At 45.4% G+C, this 17,707-nt stretch overlaps 24 non-coding genes across 24 annotated transcripts; 9 read left to right on the top strand and 15 right to left on the bottom strand.

Annotated features, from left to right (window-relative positions):
* Positions 1 to 423: 423 nt before the first annotated feature.
* trnal-cag (transfer RNA leucine (anticodon CAG)) lies at positions 424 to 506 on the bottom strand. The gene has a single exon. It is a non-coding gene; the product is annotated as a tRNA-Leu (tRNA).
* A 95-nt stretch (positions 507 to 601) lies between these two features.
* Positions 602 to 675, top strand: trnam-cau (transfer RNA methionine (anticodon CAU)). Its single transcript has one exon. It is a non-coding gene; the product is annotated as a tRNA-Met (tRNA).
* A 782-nt stretch (positions 676 to 1,457) lies between these two features.
* On the bottom strand, positions 1,458 to 1,540 carry trnal-cag (transfer RNA leucine (anticodon CAG)). The gene has a single exon. It is a non-coding gene; the product is annotated as a tRNA-Leu (tRNA).
* A 95-nt stretch (positions 1,541 to 1,635) lies between these two features.
* trnam-cau (transfer RNA methionine (anticodon CAU)) lies at positions 1,636 to 1,709 on the top strand. Its single transcript has one exon. It is a non-coding gene; the product is annotated as a tRNA-Met (tRNA).
* A 782-nt stretch (positions 1,710 to 2,491) lies between these two features.
* Positions 2,492 to 2,574, bottom strand: trnal-cag (transfer RNA leucine (anticodon CAG)). Its single transcript has one exon. It is a non-coding gene; the product is annotated as a tRNA-Leu (tRNA).
* Positions 2,575 to 2,669: 95 nt separating this feature from the next.
* On the top strand, positions 2,670 to 2,743 carry trnam-cau (transfer RNA methionine (anticodon CAU)). The gene has a single exon. It is a non-coding gene; the product is annotated as a tRNA-Met (tRNA).
* Positions 2,744 to 3,525: 782 nt separating this feature from the next.
* On the bottom strand, positions 3,526 to 3,608 carry trnal-cag (transfer RNA leucine (anticodon CAG)). Its single transcript has one exon. It is a non-coding gene; the product is annotated as a tRNA-Leu (tRNA).
* Positions 3,609 to 3,703: 95 nt separating this feature from the next.
* Positions 3,704 to 3,777, top strand: trnam-cau (transfer RNA methionine (anticodon CAU)). Its single transcript has one exon. It is a non-coding gene; the product is annotated as a tRNA-Met (tRNA).
* Positions 3,778 to 4,559: 782 nt separating this feature from the next.
* Positions 4,560 to 4,642, bottom strand: trnal-cag (transfer RNA leucine (anticodon CAG)). The gene has a single exon. It is a non-coding gene; the product is annotated as a tRNA-Leu (tRNA).
* Positions 4,643 to 6,623: 1,981 nt separating this feature from the next.
* trnal-cag (transfer RNA leucine (anticodon CAG)) lies at positions 6,624 to 6,706 on the bottom strand. The gene has a single exon. It is a non-coding gene; the product is annotated as a tRNA-Leu (tRNA).
* Positions 6,707 to 7,657: 951 nt separating this feature from the next.
* Positions 7,658 to 7,736, bottom strand: trnal-gag (transfer RNA leucine (anticodon GAG)). The gene has a single exon. It is a non-coding gene; the product is annotated as a tRNA-Leu (tRNA).
* A 951-nt stretch (positions 7,737 to 8,687) lies between these two features.
* Positions 8,688 to 8,770, bottom strand: trnal-cag (transfer RNA leucine (anticodon CAG)). Its single transcript has one exon. It is a non-coding gene; the product is annotated as a tRNA-Leu (tRNA).
* A 95-nt stretch (positions 8,771 to 8,865) lies between these two features.
* On the top strand, positions 8,866 to 8,939 carry trnam-cau (transfer RNA methionine (anticodon CAU)). Its single transcript has one exon. It is a non-coding gene; the product is annotated as a tRNA-Met (tRNA).
* Positions 8,940 to 9,721: 782 nt separating this feature from the next.
* On the bottom strand, positions 9,722 to 9,804 carry trnal-cag (transfer RNA leucine (anticodon CAG)). Its single transcript has one exon. It is a non-coding gene; the product is annotated as a tRNA-Leu (tRNA).
* Positions 9,805 to 9,899: 95 nt separating this feature from the next.
* trnam-cau (transfer RNA methionine (anticodon CAU)) lies at positions 9,900 to 9,973 on the top strand. The gene has a single exon. It is a non-coding gene; the product is annotated as a tRNA-Met (tRNA).
* A 782-nt stretch (positions 9,974 to 10,755) lies between these two features.
* Positions 10,756 to 10,838, bottom strand: trnal-cag (transfer RNA leucine (anticodon CAG)). Its single transcript has one exon. It is a non-coding gene; the product is annotated as a tRNA-Leu (tRNA).
* A 951-nt stretch (positions 10,839 to 11,789) lies between these two features.
* Positions 11,790 to 11,872, bottom strand: trnal-cag (transfer RNA leucine (anticodon CAG)). The gene has a single exon. It is a non-coding gene; the product is annotated as a tRNA-Leu (tRNA).
* A 951-nt stretch (positions 11,873 to 12,823) lies between these two features.
* On the bottom strand, positions 12,824 to 12,906 carry trnal-cag (transfer RNA leucine (anticodon CAG)). Its single transcript has one exon. It is a non-coding gene; the product is annotated as a tRNA-Leu (tRNA).
* A 95-nt stretch (positions 12,907 to 13,001) lies between these two features.
* On the top strand, positions 13,002 to 13,075 carry trnam-cau (transfer RNA methionine (anticodon CAU)). Its single transcript has one exon. It is a non-coding gene; the product is annotated as a tRNA-Met (tRNA).
* Positions 13,076 to 13,857: 782 nt separating this feature from the next.
* On the bottom strand, positions 13,858 to 13,936 carry trnal-gag (transfer RNA leucine (anticodon GAG)). Its single transcript has one exon. It is a non-coding gene; the product is annotated as a tRNA-Leu (tRNA).
* A 951-nt stretch (positions 13,937 to 14,887) lies between these two features.
* Positions 14,888 to 14,966, bottom strand: trnal-gag (transfer RNA leucine (anticodon GAG)). The gene has a single exon. It is a non-coding gene; the product is annotated as a tRNA-Leu (tRNA).
* Positions 14,967 to 15,917: 951 nt separating this feature from the next.
* Positions 15,918 to 16,000, bottom strand: trnal-cag (transfer RNA leucine (anticodon CAG)). Its single transcript has one exon. It is a non-coding gene; the product is annotated as a tRNA-Leu (tRNA).
* Positions 16,001 to 16,095: 95 nt separating this feature from the next.
* trnam-cau (transfer RNA methionine (anticodon CAU)) lies at positions 16,096 to 16,169 on the top strand. Its single transcript has one exon. It is a non-coding gene; the product is annotated as a tRNA-Met (tRNA).
* A 960-nt stretch (positions 16,170 to 17,129) lies between these two features.
* On the top strand, positions 17,130 to 17,203 carry trnam-cau (transfer RNA methionine (anticodon CAU)). Its single transcript has one exon. It is a non-coding gene; the product is annotated as a tRNA-Met (tRNA).
* The last annotated feature ends 504 nt before the right edge of the window (positions 17,204 to 17,707 follow it).

Below are 17,707 nucleotides of genomic sequence, written 5' to 3' on the forward strand. Positions count from 1 at the left end.
AATTCTACTGCACCCCCAAAATTTCAGTCCATGACATCACAGTCAAACTCCAAGAATCCCATTGCATCCCTCCAAAGAAACCCCAAACAAAACATGAATACCCTTTCATAAACAAGTTCTCATTCCGGTAAACATCACAACATGTTATTCCATTGAATGCTATTCTATAAAACATGTCCAATTTCATGAAATGTCAGGACATGACATTCCCTGGAAACTGCATGAAAATTCCACAGAATCCCATACATGGCACAAAAGTGTTACTTTAAAGTTCATGCGATGCCGGTCGTCAGAGATACCGTAGTGTTCCATTGGCTCTGACATGAACTGAATTGCAGTGCTTCGTCAATATTAGCGTGTTACTGGGTCAACTTGCCAGAGGGTTAAAGAGTCTACCTGGAGCCCGCAACCAAAGGTTAGGTCTGTCAGAAGTGGGATTCGAACCCACGCCTCCAGGGGAGACTGCGACCTGAACGCAGCGCCTTAGACCGCTCGGCCATCCTGACATGACAGCGCACGGTGAGCAGCGTGTTTGGAGCTGCACCGAATGGCAGATGATCCAGAAGCTAGTGCTCCACCACTCACACTGGCCACAGCACATGCCTTGTTGGCGCAATTAGGCAGCGCGTCAGTCTCATAATCTGAAGGTCGTGAGTTCGAGCCTCACACGGGGCAGAGTGGTGCTTTTTGGCACACAAGAGCGTTTAGGCAAAAGAGCGGGTTTCTTCATACCCTTTTGTGTGATTGTCCATTCCTTCGTGAGCAATGCGATTGAAATCCAGTCATTTTGTAGGGCAGATGTTGAATAAATGCAGTAATAGTATTCCTCTCATATTCACCTAAAATGGGGCAATGTCTCTACAATGTTTTGTTCAGTCTGAACATAATTCTTTCATTCTCATGACGTTTCTTGTCAGTAGTGATGTAATGTTTCGCTTGACATGCCATGAATCTCATTCCATGACATTCCATCCCACAGCCCATAAACCCATGACATGTCATTCCAAGAGATTTCCAGGAATTCCTTGCCATGAAATTCTACTGCACCCCCAAAATTTCAGTCCATGACATCACAGTCAAACTCCAAGAATCCCATTGCATCCCTCCAAAGAAACCCCAAACAAAACATGAATACCCTTTCATAAACAAGTTCTCATTCCGGTAAACATCACAACATGGTATTCCATTGAATGCTATTCTATAAAACATGTCCAATTTCATGAAATGTCAGGACATGACATTCCCTGGAAACTGCATGGACATTCCACAGAATCCCATACATGGCACAAAAGTGTTACTTTACAGTTCATACGATGCCGGTGGTCAGAGGTACCGTAGTGTTCCATTGGCTCTGACATGAACTGAAATGCAGTGCTTCGTCAATATTAGTGTGTTACTGGGTCAACTTGCCAGAGGGTTAAAGACTCTACCTGGAGCCCGCAACCAAAGGTTAGGTCTGTCAGAAGTGGGATTCGAACCCACGCCTCCAGGGGAGACTGCGACCTGAACGCAGCGCCTTAGACCGCTCGGCCATCCTGACATGACAGCTCACGGTGAGCAGCGTGTTTGGAGCTGCACCGAATGGCAGATGATCCAGAAGCTAGTGCTCCACCACTCACACTGGCCAAAGCACATGCCTCGTTGGCGCAGTTAGGCAGCGCGTCAGTCTCATAATCTGAAGGTCGTGAGTTCGAGCCTCACACGGGGCAGAGTGGTGCTTTTTGGCACACAAGAGCGTTTAGGCAAAAGAGCGGGTTTCTTCATACCCTTTTGTGTGATTGTCCATTCCTTCATGAGCAATGCGATTGAAATCCAGTCATTTTGTAGGGCAGATGTTGAATAAATGCAGAAATAGTATTCCTCTCATATTCACCTAAACTGGGGCAGTGTCACTACAATGTTTTGTTCAGTCTGAACATAATTCTTTCATTCTCATGACATTTCTTGTCAGTAGTGATGTAATGTTTCGCTTGACATGCCATGAATCTCATTCCATGACATTCCATCCCACAGCCCATAAACCCATGACATGTCATTCCAAGAGATTTCCAGGAATTCCTTGCCATGAAATTCTACTGCACCCCCAAAATTTCAGTCCATGACATCACAGTCAAACTCCAAGAATCCCATTGCATCCCTCCAAAGAAACCCCAAACAAAACATGAATACCCTTTCATAAACAAGTTCTCATTCCGGTAAACATCACAACATGTTATTCCATTGAATGCTATTCTATAAAACATGTCCAATTTCATGAAATGTCAGGACATGACATTCCCTGGAAACTGCATGAAAATTCCACAGAATCCCATACATGGCACAAAAGTGTTACTTTAAAGTTCATACGATGCCGGTGGTCAGAAGTACCGTAGTGTTCCATTGGCTCTGACATGAACTGAAATGCAGTGCTTCGTCAATATTAGTGTGTTACTGGGTCAGCTTGCCAGAGGGTTAAAGACTCTACCTGGAGCCCGCAACCAAAGGTTAGGTCTGTCAGAAGTGGGATTCGAACCCACGCCTCCAGGGGAGACTGCGACCTGAACGCAGCGCCTTAGACCGCTCGGCCATCCTGACATGACAGCTCACGGTGAGCAGCGTGTTTGGAGCTGCACCGAATGGCAGATGATCAAGAAGCTAGTGTTCCACCACTCACACTGACCACAGCACATGCCTCGTTGGCGCAGTTAGGCAGCGCGTCAGTCTCATAATCTGAAGGTCGTGAGTTCGAGCCTCACACGGGGCAGAGTGGTGCTTTTTGGCACACAAGAGCGTTTAGGCAAAAGAGCGGGTTTCTTCATACCCTTTTGTGTGATTGTCCATTCCTTCATGAGCAATGCGATTGAAATCCAGTCATTTTGTAGGGCAGATGTTGAATAAATGCAGAAATAGTATTCCTCTCATATTCACCTAAACTGGGGCAGTGTCACTACAATGTTTTGTTCAGTCTGAACATAATTCTTTCATTCTCATGACGTTTCTTGTCAGTAGTGATGTAATGTTTCGCTTGACATGCCATGAATCTCATTCCATGACATTCCATCCCACAGCCCATAAACCCATGACATGTCATTCCAAGAGATTTCCAGGAATTCCTTGCCATGAAATTCTACTGCACCCCCAAAATTTCAGTCCATGACATCACAGTCAAACTCCAAGAATCCCATTGCATCCCTCCAAAGAAACCCCAAACAAAACATGAATACCCTTTCATAAACAAGTTCTCATTCCGGTAAACATCACAACATGTTATTCCATTAAATGCTATTCTATAAAACATGTCCAATTTCATGAAATGTCAGGACATGACATTCCCTGGAAACTGCATGAAAATTCCACAGAATCCCATACATGGCACAAAAGTGTTACTTTAAAGTTCATGCGATGCCGGTGGTCAGAGGTACCGTAGTGTTCCATTGGCTCTGACATGAACTGAATTGCAGTGCTTCGTCAATATTAGCGTGTTACTGGGTCAACTTGCCAGAGGGTTAAAGAATCTACCTGGAGCCCGCAACCAAAGGTCAGGTCTGTCAGAAGTGGGATTCGAACCCACGCCTCCAGGGGAGACTGCGACCTGAACGCAGCGCCTTAGACCGCTCGGCCATCCTGACATGACAGCGCACGGTGAGCAGCGTGTTTGGACCTGCACCGAATGGCAGATGATCCAGAAGCTAGTGCTCCACCACTCACACTGGCCACAGCACATGCCTCGTTGGCGCAGTTAGGCAGCGCGTCAGTCTCATAATCTGAAGGTCGTGAGTTCGAGCCTCACGCGGGGCAGAGTTGTGCTTTTTAGCACACAAGAGCGTTTAGGCAAAAGAGCGGGTTTCTTCATACCCTTTTGTGTGATTGTCCATTCCTTCATGAGCAATGCGATTGAAATCCAGTCATTTTGTAGGGCAGATGTTGAATAAATGCAGTAATAGTATTCCTCTCATATTAACCTAAACTGGGGCAGTGTCACTACAATGTTTTGTTCAGTCTGAACATAATTCTTTCATTCTCATGACGTTTCTTGTCAGTAGTGATGTAATGTTTCGCTTGACATGCCATGAATCTCATTCCATGACATTCCATCCCACAGCCCATAAACCCATGACATGTCATTCCAAGAGATTTCCAGGAATTCCTTGCCATGAAATTCTACTGCACCCCCAAAATTTCAGTCCATGACATCACAGTCAAACTCCAAGAATCCCATTGCATCCCTCCAAAGAAACCCCAAACAAAACATGAATACCCTTTCATAAACAAGTTCTCATTCCGGTAAACATCACAACATGTTATTCCATTGAATGCTATTCTATAAAACATGTCCAATTTCATGAAATGTCAGGACATGACATTCCGTGGAAACTGCATGAAAATTCCACAGAATCCCATACATGGCACAAAAGTGTTACTTTAAAGTTCATGCGATGCCGGTGGTCAGAGGTACCGTAGTGTTCCATTGGCTCTGACATGAACTGAATTGCAGTGCTTCGTCAATATTAGCGTGTTACTGGGTCAACTTGCCAGAGGGTTAAAGAGTCTACCTGGAGCCCGCAACCAAAGGTCAGGTCTGTCAGAAGTGGGATTCGAACCCACGCCTCCAGGGGAGACTGCGACCTGAACGCAGCGCCTTAGACCGCTCGGCCATCCTGACATGACAGCGCACGGTGAGCAGCGTGTTTGGAGCTGCACCGAATGGCAGATGATCCAGAAGCTAGTGCTCCACCACTCACACTGGCCACAGCACATGCCTCGTTGGCGCAGTTAGGCAGCGCGTCAGTCTCATTATCTGAAGGTCGTGAGTTCGAGCCTCCCGCGGGGCAGAGTTGTGCTTTTTAGCACACAAGAGCATTTAGGCAAAAGAGCGGGTTTCTTCATACCCTTTTGTGTGATTGTCCATTCCTTCATGAGCAATGCGATTGAATTCCAGTCATTTTGTAGGGCAGATGTTGAATAAATGCAGTAATAGTATTCCTCTCATATTCACCTAAAATGGGGCAGTGTCACTACAATATTTTGTTCAGGTTGAACATAATTCTTTCATTCTCATGATGTTTCTTGTCAGTAGTGATGTAATGTTTCGCTTGACATTTCATGATTCTCAATCCATGACATTCCATCCCACAGCCCATAAACCCATGACATGTCATTCCAAGAGATTTCCAGGAATTCCTTGCAATGAAATTCTACTGCACCCCCAAAATTTCAGTCCACGACATCACAGTCAAACTCCAAGAATCCCATTGCATCCCTCCAAAGAAACCCCATACAAAACATGAATACCCTTTCATAAACAAGTTCTCATTCCGGTAAACATCGCAACATGGTATTCCATTGAATGCTATTCTATAAAACATGTCCAATTTCATAAAATGTCAGGACATGACATTCCCTGGAAACTGCATGGAAATTCCACAGAATCCCATACATGGCACAAAAGTGTTACTTTAAAGTTCATACGATGCCGGTGGTCAGAGGTACCGTAGTGTTCCATTGGATCTGACATGAACTGAAATGCAGTGCTTCATCAATATTAGTGTGTTACTGGGTCAACTTGCCAGAGGGTTAAAGACTCTACCTGGAGCCCGCAACCAAAGGTTAGGTCTGTCAGAAGTGGGATTCGAACCCACGCCTCCAGGGGAGACTGCGACCTGAACGCAGCGCCTTAGCTCGGCCATCCTGACATGACAGCTCACGGTGAGCAGCGTGTTTGGAGCTGCACCGAATGGCAGATGATCCAGAAGCTAGTGCTTCACCACTCACACTGGCCACAGCACATGCCTCGTTGGCGCAGTTAGGCAGCGCGGCAGTCTCATAATCTGAAGGTCGTGAGTTCGAGCCTCACACGGGGCAGAGTGGTGCTTTTTGGCACACAAGAGCGTTTAGGCAAAAGAGCGGGTTTCTTCATACCCTTTTGTGTGATTGTCCATTCCTTCATGAGCAATGCGATTGAAATCCAGTCATTTTGTAGGGCAGATGTTGAATAAATGCAGTAATAGTATTCCTCTCATATTCACCTAAAATGGGGCAGTGTCACTACAATGTTTTGTTCAGTCTGAACATAATTCTTTCATTCTCATGACGTTTCTTGTCAGTAGTGATGTAATGTTTCGCTTGACATGCCATGAATCTCATTCCATGACATTCCATCCCACAGCCCATAAACCCATGACATGTCATTCCAAGAGATTTCCAGGAATTCCTTGCCATGAAATTCTACTGCACCCCCAAAATTTCAGTCCATGACATCACAGTCAAACTCCAAGAATCCCATTGCATCCCTCCAAAGAAACCCCAAACAAAACATGAATTCCCTTTCATAAACAAGTTCTCATTCCGGTAAACATCACAACATGTTATTCCATTGAATGCTATTCTATAAAACATGTCCAATTTCATGAAATGTCAGGACATGACATTCCCTGGAAACTGCATGAAAATTCCACAGAATCCCATACATGGCACAAAAGTGTTACTTTAAAGTTCATGCGATGCCGGTGGTCAGAGGTACCGTAGTGTTCCATTGGCTCTGACATGAACTGAATTGCAGTGCTTCGTCAATATTAGCGTGTTACTGGGTCAACTTGCCAGAGGGTTAAAGAGTCTACCTGGAGCCCGCAACCAAAGGTTAGGTCTGTCAGAAGTGGGATTCGAACCCACGCCTCCAGGGGAGACTGCGACCTGAACGCAGCGCCTTAGACCGCTCGGCCATCCTGACATGAAAGCGCACGGTGAGCAGCGTGTTTGGAGCTGCACCGAATGGCAGATGATCCAGAAGCTAGTGCTTCACCACTCACACTGGCCACAGCACATGCCTCGTTGGCGCAGTTAGGCAGCGCGGCAGTCTCATAATCTGAAGGTCGTGAGTTCGAGCCTCACACGGGGCAGAGTGGTGCTTTTTGGCACACAAGAGCGTTTAGGCAAAAGAGCGGGTTTCTTCATACCCTTTTGTGTGATTGTCCATTCCTTCATGAGCAATGCGATTGAAATCCAGTCATTTTGTAGGGCAGATGTTGAATAAATGCAGTAATAGTATTCCTCTCATATTCACCTAAAATGGGGCAGTGTCACTACAATGTTTTGTTCAGTCTGAACATAATTCTTTCATTCTCATGACGTTTCTTGTCAGTAGTGATGTAATGTTTCGCTTGACATGCCATGAATCTCATTCCATGACATTCCATCCCACAGCCCATAAACCCATGACATGTCATTCCAAGAGATTTCCAGGAATTCCTTGCCATGAAATTCTACTGCACCCCCAAAATTTCAGTCCATGACATCACAGTCAAACTCCAAGAATCCCATTGCATCCCTCCAAAGAAACCCCAAACAAAACATGAATACCCTTTCATAAACAAGTTCTCATTCCGGTAAACATCACAACATGGTATTCCATTGAATGCTATTCTATAAAACATGTCCAATTTCATGAAATGTCAGGACATGACATTCCCTGGAAACTGCATGGAAATTCCACAGAATTCCATACATGGCACAAAAGTGTTACTTTAAAGTTCATACGATGCCGGTGGTCAGAGGTACCGTAGTGTTCCATTGGATCTGACATGAACTGAAATGCAGTGCTTCATCAATATTAGTGTGTTACTGGGTCAACTTGCCAGAGGGTTAAAGACTCTACCTGGAGCCCGCAACCAAAGGTTAGGTCTGTCAGAAGTGGGATTCGAACCCACGCCTCCAGGGGAGACTGCGACCTCAACGCAGCGCCTTAGCTCGGCCATCCTGACATGACAGCTCACGGTGAGCAGCGTGTTTGGAGCTGCACCGAATGGCAGATGATCCAGAAGCTAGTGCTTCACCACTCACACTGGCCACAGCACATGCCTCGTTGGCGCAGTTAGGCAGCGCGGCAGTCTCATAATCTGAAGGTCGTGAGTTCGAGCCTCACACGGGGCAGAGTGGTGCTTTTTGGCACACAAGAGCGTTTAGGCAAAAGAGCGGGTTTCTTCATACCCTTTTGTGTGATTGTCCATTCCTTCATGAGCAATGCGATTGAAATCCAGTCATTTTGTAGGGCAGATGTTGAATAAATGCAGTAATAGTATTCCTCTCATATTCACCTAAAATGGGGCAGTGTCACTACAATGTTTTGTTCAGTCTGAACATAATTCTTTCATTCTCATGACGTTTCTTGTCAGTAGTGATGTAATGTTTCGCTTGACATGCCATGAATCTCATTCCATGACATTCCATCCCACAGCCCATAAACCCATGACATGTCATTCCAAGAGATTTCCAGGAATTCCTTGCCATGAAATTCTACTGCACCCCCAAAATTTCAGTCCATGACATCACAGTCAAACTCCAAGAATCCCATTGCATCCCTCCAAAGAAACCCCAAACAAAACATGAATACCCTTTCATAAACAAGTTCTCATTCCGGTAAACATCACAACATGGTATTCCATTGAATGCTATTCTATAAAACATGTCCAATTTCATGAAATGTCAGGACATGACATTCCCTGGACACTGCATGAAAATTCCACAGAATCCCATACATGGCACAAAAGTGTTACTTTAAAGTTCATGCGATGCCGGTGGTCAGACGTACCGTAGTGTTCCATTGGCTTTGACATGAACTGAATTGCAGTGCTTCGTCAATATTAGCGTGTTACTGGGTCAACTTGCCAGAGGGTTAAAGAGTCTACCTGGAGCCCGCAACCAAAGGTTAGGTCTGTCAGAAGTGGGATTCGAACCCACGCCTCCAGGGGAGACTGCAACCTGAACGCAGCGCCTTAGACCGCTCGGCCATCCTGACATTACAGTGCACGGTGAGCAGCGTGTTTGGAGCTGCACCGAATGGCAGATGATCCAGAAGCTAGTGCTCCACCACTCACACTGGCCACAGCACATGCCTCGTTGGCGCAGTTAGGCAGCGCGTCAGTCTCATAATCTGAAGGTCGTGAGTTCGAGCCTCACACGGGGCAGAGTGGTGCTTTTTGGCACACAAGAGCGTTTAGGCAAAAGAGCGGGTTTCTTCATACCCTTTTGTGTGATTGTCCATTCCTTCATGAGCAATGCGATTGAAATCCAGTCATTTTGTGGGGCAGATGTTGAATAAATGCAGTAATAGTATTCCTCTCATATTCACCTAAAATGGGGCAGTGTCACTACAATGTTTTGTTCAGGTTGAACATAATTCTTTCATTCTCATGATGTTTCTTGTCAGTAGTGATGTAATGTTTCGCTTGACATTTCATGAATCTCATTCCATGACATTCCATCCCACAGCCCATAAACCCATGACATGTCATTCCAAGAGATTTCCAGGAATTCCTTGCCATGAAATTCTACTGCACCCCCAAAATTTCAGTCCATGACATCACAGTCAAACTCCAAGAATCCCATTGCATCCCTCCAAAGAAACCCCAAACAAAACATGAATACCCTTTCATAAACAAGTTCTCATTCCGGTAAACATCACAACATGGTATTCCATTGAATGCTATTCTATAAAACATGTCCAATTTCATGAAATGTCAGGACATGACATTCCCTGGAAACTGCATGGAAATTCCACAGAATCCCATACATGGCACAAAAGTGTTACTTTACAGTTCATACGATGCCGGTGGTCAGAGGTACCGTAGTGTTCCATTGGCTCTGACATGAACTGAAATGCAGTGCTTCGTCAATATTAGTGTGTTACTGGGTCAACTTGCCAGAGGGTTAAAGACTCTACCTGGAGCCCGCAACCAAAGGTTAGGTCTGTCAGAAGTGGGATTCGAACCCACGCCTCCAGGGGAGACTGCGACCTGAACGCAGCGCCTTAGACCGCTCGGCCATCCTGACATGACAGCTCACAGTGAGCAGCGTGTTTGGAGCTGCACCGAATGGCAGATGATCCAGAAGCTAGTGCTCCACCACTCACACTGGCCACAGCCCATGCCTCGTTGGCGCAGTTAGGCAGCGCGTCAGTCTCATAATCTGAATGTCGTGAGTTCGAGCCTCACACGGGGCAGAGTGGTGCTTTTTGGCACACAAGAGCGTTTAGGCAAAAGAGCGGGTTTCTTCATACCCTTTTGTGTGATTGTCCATTCCTTCATGAGCAATGCGATTGAAATCCAGTCATTTTGTAGGGCAGATGTTGAATAAATGCAGAAATAGTATTCCTCTCATATTAACCTAAACTGGGGCAGTGTCACTACAATGTTTTGTTCAGTCTGAACATAATTCTTTCATTCTCATGACGTTTCTTGTCAGTAGTGATGTAATGTTTCGCTTGACATGCCATGAATCTCATTCCATGACATTCCATCCCACAGCCCATAAACCCATGACATGTCATTCCAAGAGATTTCCAGGAATTCCTTGCCATGAAATTCTACTGCACCCCCAAAATTTCAGTCCATGACATCACAGTCAAACTCCAAGAATCCCATTGCATCCCTCCAAAGAAACCCCAAACAAAACATGAATTCCCTTTCATAAACAAGTTCTCATTCCGGTAAACATCACAACATGTTATTCCATTGAATGCTATTCTATAAAACATGTCCAATTTCATGAAATGTCAGGACATGACATTCCCTGGAAACTGCATGAAAATTCCACAGAATCCCATACATGGCACAAAAGTGTTACTTTAAAGTTCATGCGATGCCGGTGGTCAGAGGTACCGTAGTGTTCCATTGGCTCTGACATGAACTGAATTGCAGTGCTTCGTCAATATTAGCGTGTTACTGGGTCAACTTGCCAGAGGGTTAAAGAGTCTACCTGGAGCCCGCAACCAAAGGTTAGGTCTGTCAGAAGTGGGATTCGAACCCACGCCTCCAGGGGAGACTGCGACCTGAACGCAGCGCCTTAGACCGCTCGGCCATCCTGACATGAAAGCGCACGGTGAGCAGCGTGTTTGGAGCTGCACCGAATGGCAGATGATCCAGAAGCTAGTGCTTCACCACTCACACTGGCCACAGCACATGCCTCGTTGGCGCAGTTAGGCAGCGCGGCAGTCTCATAATCTGAAGGTCGTGAGTTCGAGCCTCACACGGGGCAGAGTGGTGCTTTTTGGCACACAAGAGCGTTTAGGCAAAAGAGCGGGTTTCTTCATACCCTTTTGTGTGATTGTCCATTCCTTCATGAGCAATGCGATTGAAATCCAGTCATTTTGTAGGGCAGATGTTGAATAAATGCAGTAATAGTATTCCTCTCATATTCACCTAAAATGGGGCAGTGTCACTACAATGTTTTGTTCAGTCTGAACATAATTCTTTCATTCTCATGACGTTTCTTGTCAGTACTGATGTAATGTTTCGCTTGACATGCCATGAATCTCATTCCATGACATTCCATCCCACAGCCCATAAACCCATGACATGTCATTCCAAGAGATTTCCAGGAATTCCTTGCCATGAAATTCTACTGCACCCCCAAAATTTCAGTCCATGACATCACAGTCAAACTCCAAGAATCCCATTGCATCCCTCCAAAGAAACCCCAAACAAAACATGAATACCCTTTCATAAACAAGTTCTCATTCCGGTAAACATCACAACATGGTATTCCATTGAATGCTATTCTATAAAACATGTCCAATTTCATGAAATGTCAGGACATGACATTCCCTGGAAACTGCATGGAAATTCCACGGAATTCCATACATGGCACAAAAGTGTTACTTTAAAGTTCATACGATGCCGGTGGTCAGAGGTACCGTAGTGTTCCATTGGCTTTGACATGAACTGAAATGCAGTGCTTCGTCAATATTAGTGTGTTACTGGGTCAACTTGCCAGAGGGTTAAAGACTCTACCTGGAGCCCGCAACCAAAGGTTAGGTCTGTCAGAAGTGGGATTCGAACCCACGCCTCCAGGGGAGACTGCGACCTGAACGCAGCGCCTTAGACCGCTCGGCCATCCTGACATGACAGCTCACGGTGAGCAGCGTGTTTGGAGCTGCACCGAATGGCAGATGATCCAGAAGCTAGTGCTCCACCACTCACACTGGCCACAGCACATGCCTTGTTGGCGCAGTTAGGCAGCGCGGCAGTCTCATAATCTGAAGGTCGTGAGTTCGAGCCTCACACGGGGCAGAGTGGTGCTTTTTGGCACACAAGAGCGTTTAGGCAAAAGAGCGGGTTTCTTCATACCCTTTTGTGTGATTGTCCATTCCTTCATGAGCAATGCGATTGAAATCCAGTCATTTTGTAGGGCAGATGTTGAATAAATGCAGAAATAGTATTCCTCTCATATTAACCTAAACTGGGGCAGTGTCACTACAATGTTTTGTTCAGTCTGAACATAATTCTTTCATTCTCATGACGTTTCTTGTCAGTAGTGATGTAATGTTTCGCTTGACATGCCATGAATCTCATTCCATGACATTCCATCCCACAGCCCATAAACCCATGACATGTCATTCCAAGAGATTTCCAGGAATTCCTTGCCATGAAATTCTACTGCACCCCCAAAATTTCAGTCCATGACATCACAGTCAAACTCCAAGAATCCCATTGCATCCCTCCAAAGAAACCCCAAACAAAACATGAATACCCTTTCATAAACAAGTTCTCATTCCGGTAAACATCACAACATGTTATTCCATTGAATGCTATTCTATAAAACATGTCCAATTTCATGAAATGTCAGGACATGACATTCCCTGGAAACTGCATGAAAATTCCACAGAATCCCATACATGGCACAAAAGTGTTACTTTAAAGTTCATGCGATGCCGGTGGTCAGAGGTACCGTAGTGTTCCATTGGCTCTGACATGAACTGAATTGCAGTGCTTCGTCAATATTAGCGTGTTACTGGGTCAACTTGCCAGAGGGTTAAAGAGTCTACCTGGAGCCCGCAACCAAAGGTTAGGTCTGTCAGAAGTGGGATTCGAACCCACGCCTCCAGGGGAGACTGCGACCTGAACGCAGCGCCTTAGACCGCTCGGCCATCCTGACATGACAGCGCACGGTGAGCAGCGTGTTTGGAGCTGCACCGAATGGCAGATGATCCAGAAGCTAGTGCTCCACCACTCACACTAGCCACAGCACATGCCTCGTTGGCGCAGTTAGGCAGCGCATCAGTCTCATAATCTGAAGGTCGTGAGTTCGAGCCTCACACAGGGCAGAGTTGTGCTTTTTAGCACACAAGAGCGTTCAGGCAAAAGAGCGGGTTTCTTCATACCCTTTTGTGTGATTGTCCATTCCTTCATGAGCAATGCGATTGAATTCCAGTCATTTTGTAGGGCAGATGTTGAATAAATGCAGTAATAGTATTCCTCTCATATTCACCTAAAATGGGGCAGTGTCACTACAATGTTTTGTTCAGGTTGAACATAATTCTTTCATTCTCATGATGTTTCTTGTCAGTAGTGATGTAATGTTTCGCTTGACATTTCATGATTCTCATTCCATGACATTCCATCCCACAGCCCATAAATCCATGACATGTCATTCCAAGAGATTTCCAGGAATTCCTTGCAATGAAATTCTACTGCACCCCCAAAATTTCAGTCCACGACATCACAGTCAAACTCCAAGAATCCCATTGCATCCCTCCAAAGAAACCCCAAACAAAACATGAATACCCTTTCATAAACAAGTTCTCATTCCGGTAAACATCGCAACATGGTATTCCATTGAATGCTATTCTATAAAACATGTCCAATTTCATAAAATGTCAGGACATGACATTCCCTGGAAACTGCATGGAAATTCCACAGAATCCCATACATGGCACTAAAGTGTTACTTTAAAGTTCATACGATGCCGGTGGTCAGAGGTACCGTAGTGTTCCATTGGATCTGACATGAACTGAAATGCAGTGCTTCATCAATATTAGTGTGTTACTGGGTCAACTTGCCAGAGGGTTAAAGACTCTACCTGGAGCCCGCAACCAAAGGTTAGGTCTGTCAGAAGTGGGATTCGAACCCACGCCTCCAGGGGAGACTGCGACCTCAACGCAGCGCCTTAGCTCGGCCATCCTGACATGACAGCTCACGGTGAGCAGCGTGTTTGGAGCTGCACCGAATGGCAGATGATCCAGAAGCTAGTGGTTCACCACTCACACTGGCCACAGCACATGCCTCGTTGGCGCAGTTAGGCAGCGCGGCAGTCTCATAATCTGAAGGTCGTGAGTTCGAGCCTCACACGGGGCAGAGTGGTGCTTTTTGGCACACAAGAGCGTTTAGGCAAAAGAGCGGGTTTCTTCATACCCTTTTGTGTGATTGTCCATTCCTTCATGAGCAATGCGATTGAAATCCAGTCATTTTGTAGGGCAGATGTTGAATAAATGCAGTAATAGTATTCCTCTCATATTCACCTAAAATGGGGCAGTGTCACTACAATGTTTTGTTCAGGTTGAACATAATTCTTTCATTCTCATGATGTTTCTTGTCAGTAGTGATGTAATGTTTCGCTTGACATTTCATGATTCTCATTCCATGACATTCCATCCCACAGCCCATAAATCCATGACATGTCATTCCAAGAGATTTCCAGGAATTCCTTGCAATGAAATTCTACTGCACCCCCAAAATTTCAGTCCACGACATCACAGTCAAACTCCAAGAATCCCATTGCATCCCTCCAAAGAAACCCCAAACAAAACATGAATACCCTTTCATAAACAAGTTCTCATTCCGGTAAACATCGCAACATGGTATTCCATTGAATGCTATTCTATAAAACATGTCCAATTTCATAAAATGTCAGGACATGACATTCCCTGGAAACTGCATGGAAATTCCACAGAATCCCATACATGGCACTAAAGTGTTACTTTAAAGTTCATACGATGCCGGTGGTCAGAGGTACCGTAGTGTTCCATTGGATCTGACATGAACTGAAATGCAGTGCTTCATCAATATTAGTGTGTTACTGGGTCAACTTGCCAGAGGGTTAAAGACTCTACCTGGAGCCCGCAACCAAAGGTTAGGTCTGTCAGAAGTGGGATTTGAACCCACGCCTCCAGGGGAGACTGCGACCTCAACGCAGCGCCTTAGCTCGGCCATCCTGACATGACAGCTCACGGTGAGCAGCGTGTTTGGAGCTGCACCGAATGGCAGATGATCCAGAAGCTAGTGGTTCACCACTCACACTGGCCACAGCACATTCCTCGTTGGCGCAGTTAGGCAGCGCGGCAGTCTCATAATCTGAAGGTCGTGAGTTCGAGCCTCACACGGGGCAGAGTGGTGCTTTTTGGCACACAAGAGCGTTTAGGCAAAAGAGCGGGTTTCTTCATACCCTTTTGTGTGATTGTCCATTCCTTCATGAGCAATGCGATTGAAATCCAGTCATTTTGTAGGGCAGATGTTGAATAAATGCAGTAATAGTATTCCTCTCATATTCACCTAAAATGGGGCAGTGTCACTACAATGTTTTGTTCAGTCTGAACATAATTCTTTCATTCTCATGACGTTTCTTGTCAGTAGTGATGTAATGTTTCGCTTGACATGCCATGAATCTCATTCCATGACATTCCATCCCACAGCCCATAAACCCATGACATGTCATTCCAAGAGATTTCCAGGAATTCCTTGCCATGAAATTCTACTGCACCCCCAAAATTTCAGTCCATGACATCACAGTCAAACTCCAAGAATCCCATTGCATCCCTCCAAAGAAACCCCAAACAAAACATGAATACCCTTTCATAAACAAGTTCTCATTCCGGTAAACATCACAACATGGTATTCCATTGAATGCTATTCTATAAAACATGTCCAATTTCATGAAATGTCAGGACATGACATTCCCTGGACACTGCATGAAAATTCCACAGAATCCCATACATGGCACAAAAGTGTTACTTTAAAGTTCATGCGATGCCGGTGGTCAGACGTACCGTAGTGTTCCATTGGCTTTGACATGAACTGAATTGCAGTGCTTCGTCAATATTAGCGTGTTACTGGGTCAACTTGCCGGAGGGTTAAAGAGTCTACCTGGAGCCCGCAACCAAAGGTTAGGTCTGTCAGAAGTGGGATTCGAACCCACGCCTCCAGGGGAGACTGCGACCTGAACGCAGCGCCTTAGACCGCTCGGCCATCCTGACATTACAGTGCACGGTGAGCAGCGTGTTTGGAGCTGCACCGAATGGCAGATGATCCAGAAGCTAGTGCTCCACCACTCACACTGGCCACAGCACATGCCTCGTTGGCGCAGTTAGGCAGCGCGTCAGTCTCATAATCTGAAGGTCGTGAGTTCGAGCCTCACACGGGGCAGAGTGGTGCTTTTTGGCACACAAGAGCGTTTAGGCAAAAGAGCGGGTTTCTTCATACCCTTTTGTGTGATTGTCCATTCCTTCATGAGCAATGCGATTGAAATCCAGTCATTTTGTGGGGCAGATGTTGAATAAATGCAGTAATAGTATTCCTCTCATATTCACCTAAAATGGGGCAGTGTCACTACAATGTTTTGTTCAGGTTGAACATAATTCTTTCATTCTCATGATGTTTCTTGTCAGTAGTGATGTAATGTTTCGCTTGACATTTCATGAATCTCATTCCATGACATTCCATCCCACAGCCCATAAACCCATGACATGTCATTCCAAGAGATTTCCAGGAATTCCTTGCCATGAAATTCTACTGCACCCCCAAAATTTCAGTCCATGACATCACAGTCAAACTCCAAGAATCCCATTGCATCCCTCCAAAGAAACCCCAAACAAAACATGAATACCCTTTCATAAACAAGTTCTCATTCCGGTAAACATCGCAACATGGTATTCCATTGAATGCTATTCTATAAAACATGTCCAATTTCATGAAATGTCAGGACATGACATTCCCTGGAAACTGCATGGAAATTCCACAGAATCCCATACATGGCACAAAAGTGTTACTTTAAAGTTCATACGATGCCAGTGGTCAGAGGTACCGTAGTGTTCCATTGGCTCTGACAAGAACTGAAATGCAGTGCTTCGTCAATATTAGTGTGTTACTGGGTCAACTTGCCAGATGGTTAAAGACTCTACCTGGAGCCCACAATCAAAGGTTAGGTCTGTCAGAAGTGGGATTCGAACCTACGCCTCCAGGTGAGACTGCGACCTGAACGCAGCACCTTAGACCGCCTGGCCATCCTGACATGACAGCGCACGGTGAGCAGCGTATTTGGAGCTGCACCGAATGGCAGATGATCCAGAAGCTAGTGCTCCACCACTCACACTGGCCACAGCACATGCCTTGTTGGTGCAGTTAGGCAGCGCGTCAGTCTCATAATCTGAAGGTCGTGAGTTCGAGCCTCACACGGGGCAGAGTGGTGCTTTTTGGCACACAAGAGCGTTTAGGCAAAAGAGCGGGTTTCTTCATACCCTTTTGTGTGATTGTCCATTCCTTCATGAGCAATGCGATTGAAATCCAGTCATTTTGTAGGGCAGATGTTGAATAAATGCAGTAATAGTATTCCTCTCATATTCACCTAAAATGGGGCAGTGTCTCTACAATGTTTTGTTCAGTCTGAACATAATTCTTTCATTCTCATGACGTTTCTTGTCAGTAGTGATGTAATGTTTCGCTTGACATGCCATGAATCTCATTCCATGACATTCCATCCCACAGCCCATAAACCCATGACATGTCATTCCAAGAGATTTCCAGGAATTCCTTGCCATGAAATTCTACTGCACCCCCAAAATTTCAGTCCATGACATCACAGTCAAACTCCAAGAATCCCATTGCATCCCTCCAAAGAAACCCCAAACAAAACATGAATACCCTTTCATAAACAAGTTCTCATTCCGGTAAACATCACAACATGG

The sequence above is a fragment of the Pseudorasbora parva genome, chromosome 20 (genome assembly GCF_024679245.1).
Source record: "Pseudorasbora parva isolate DD20220531a chromosome 20, ASM2467924v1, whole genome shotgun sequence".
Classification (NCBI taxonomy): domain Eukaryota; kingdom Metazoa; phylum Chordata; class Actinopteri; order Cypriniformes; family Gobionidae; genus Pseudorasbora; species Pseudorasbora parva.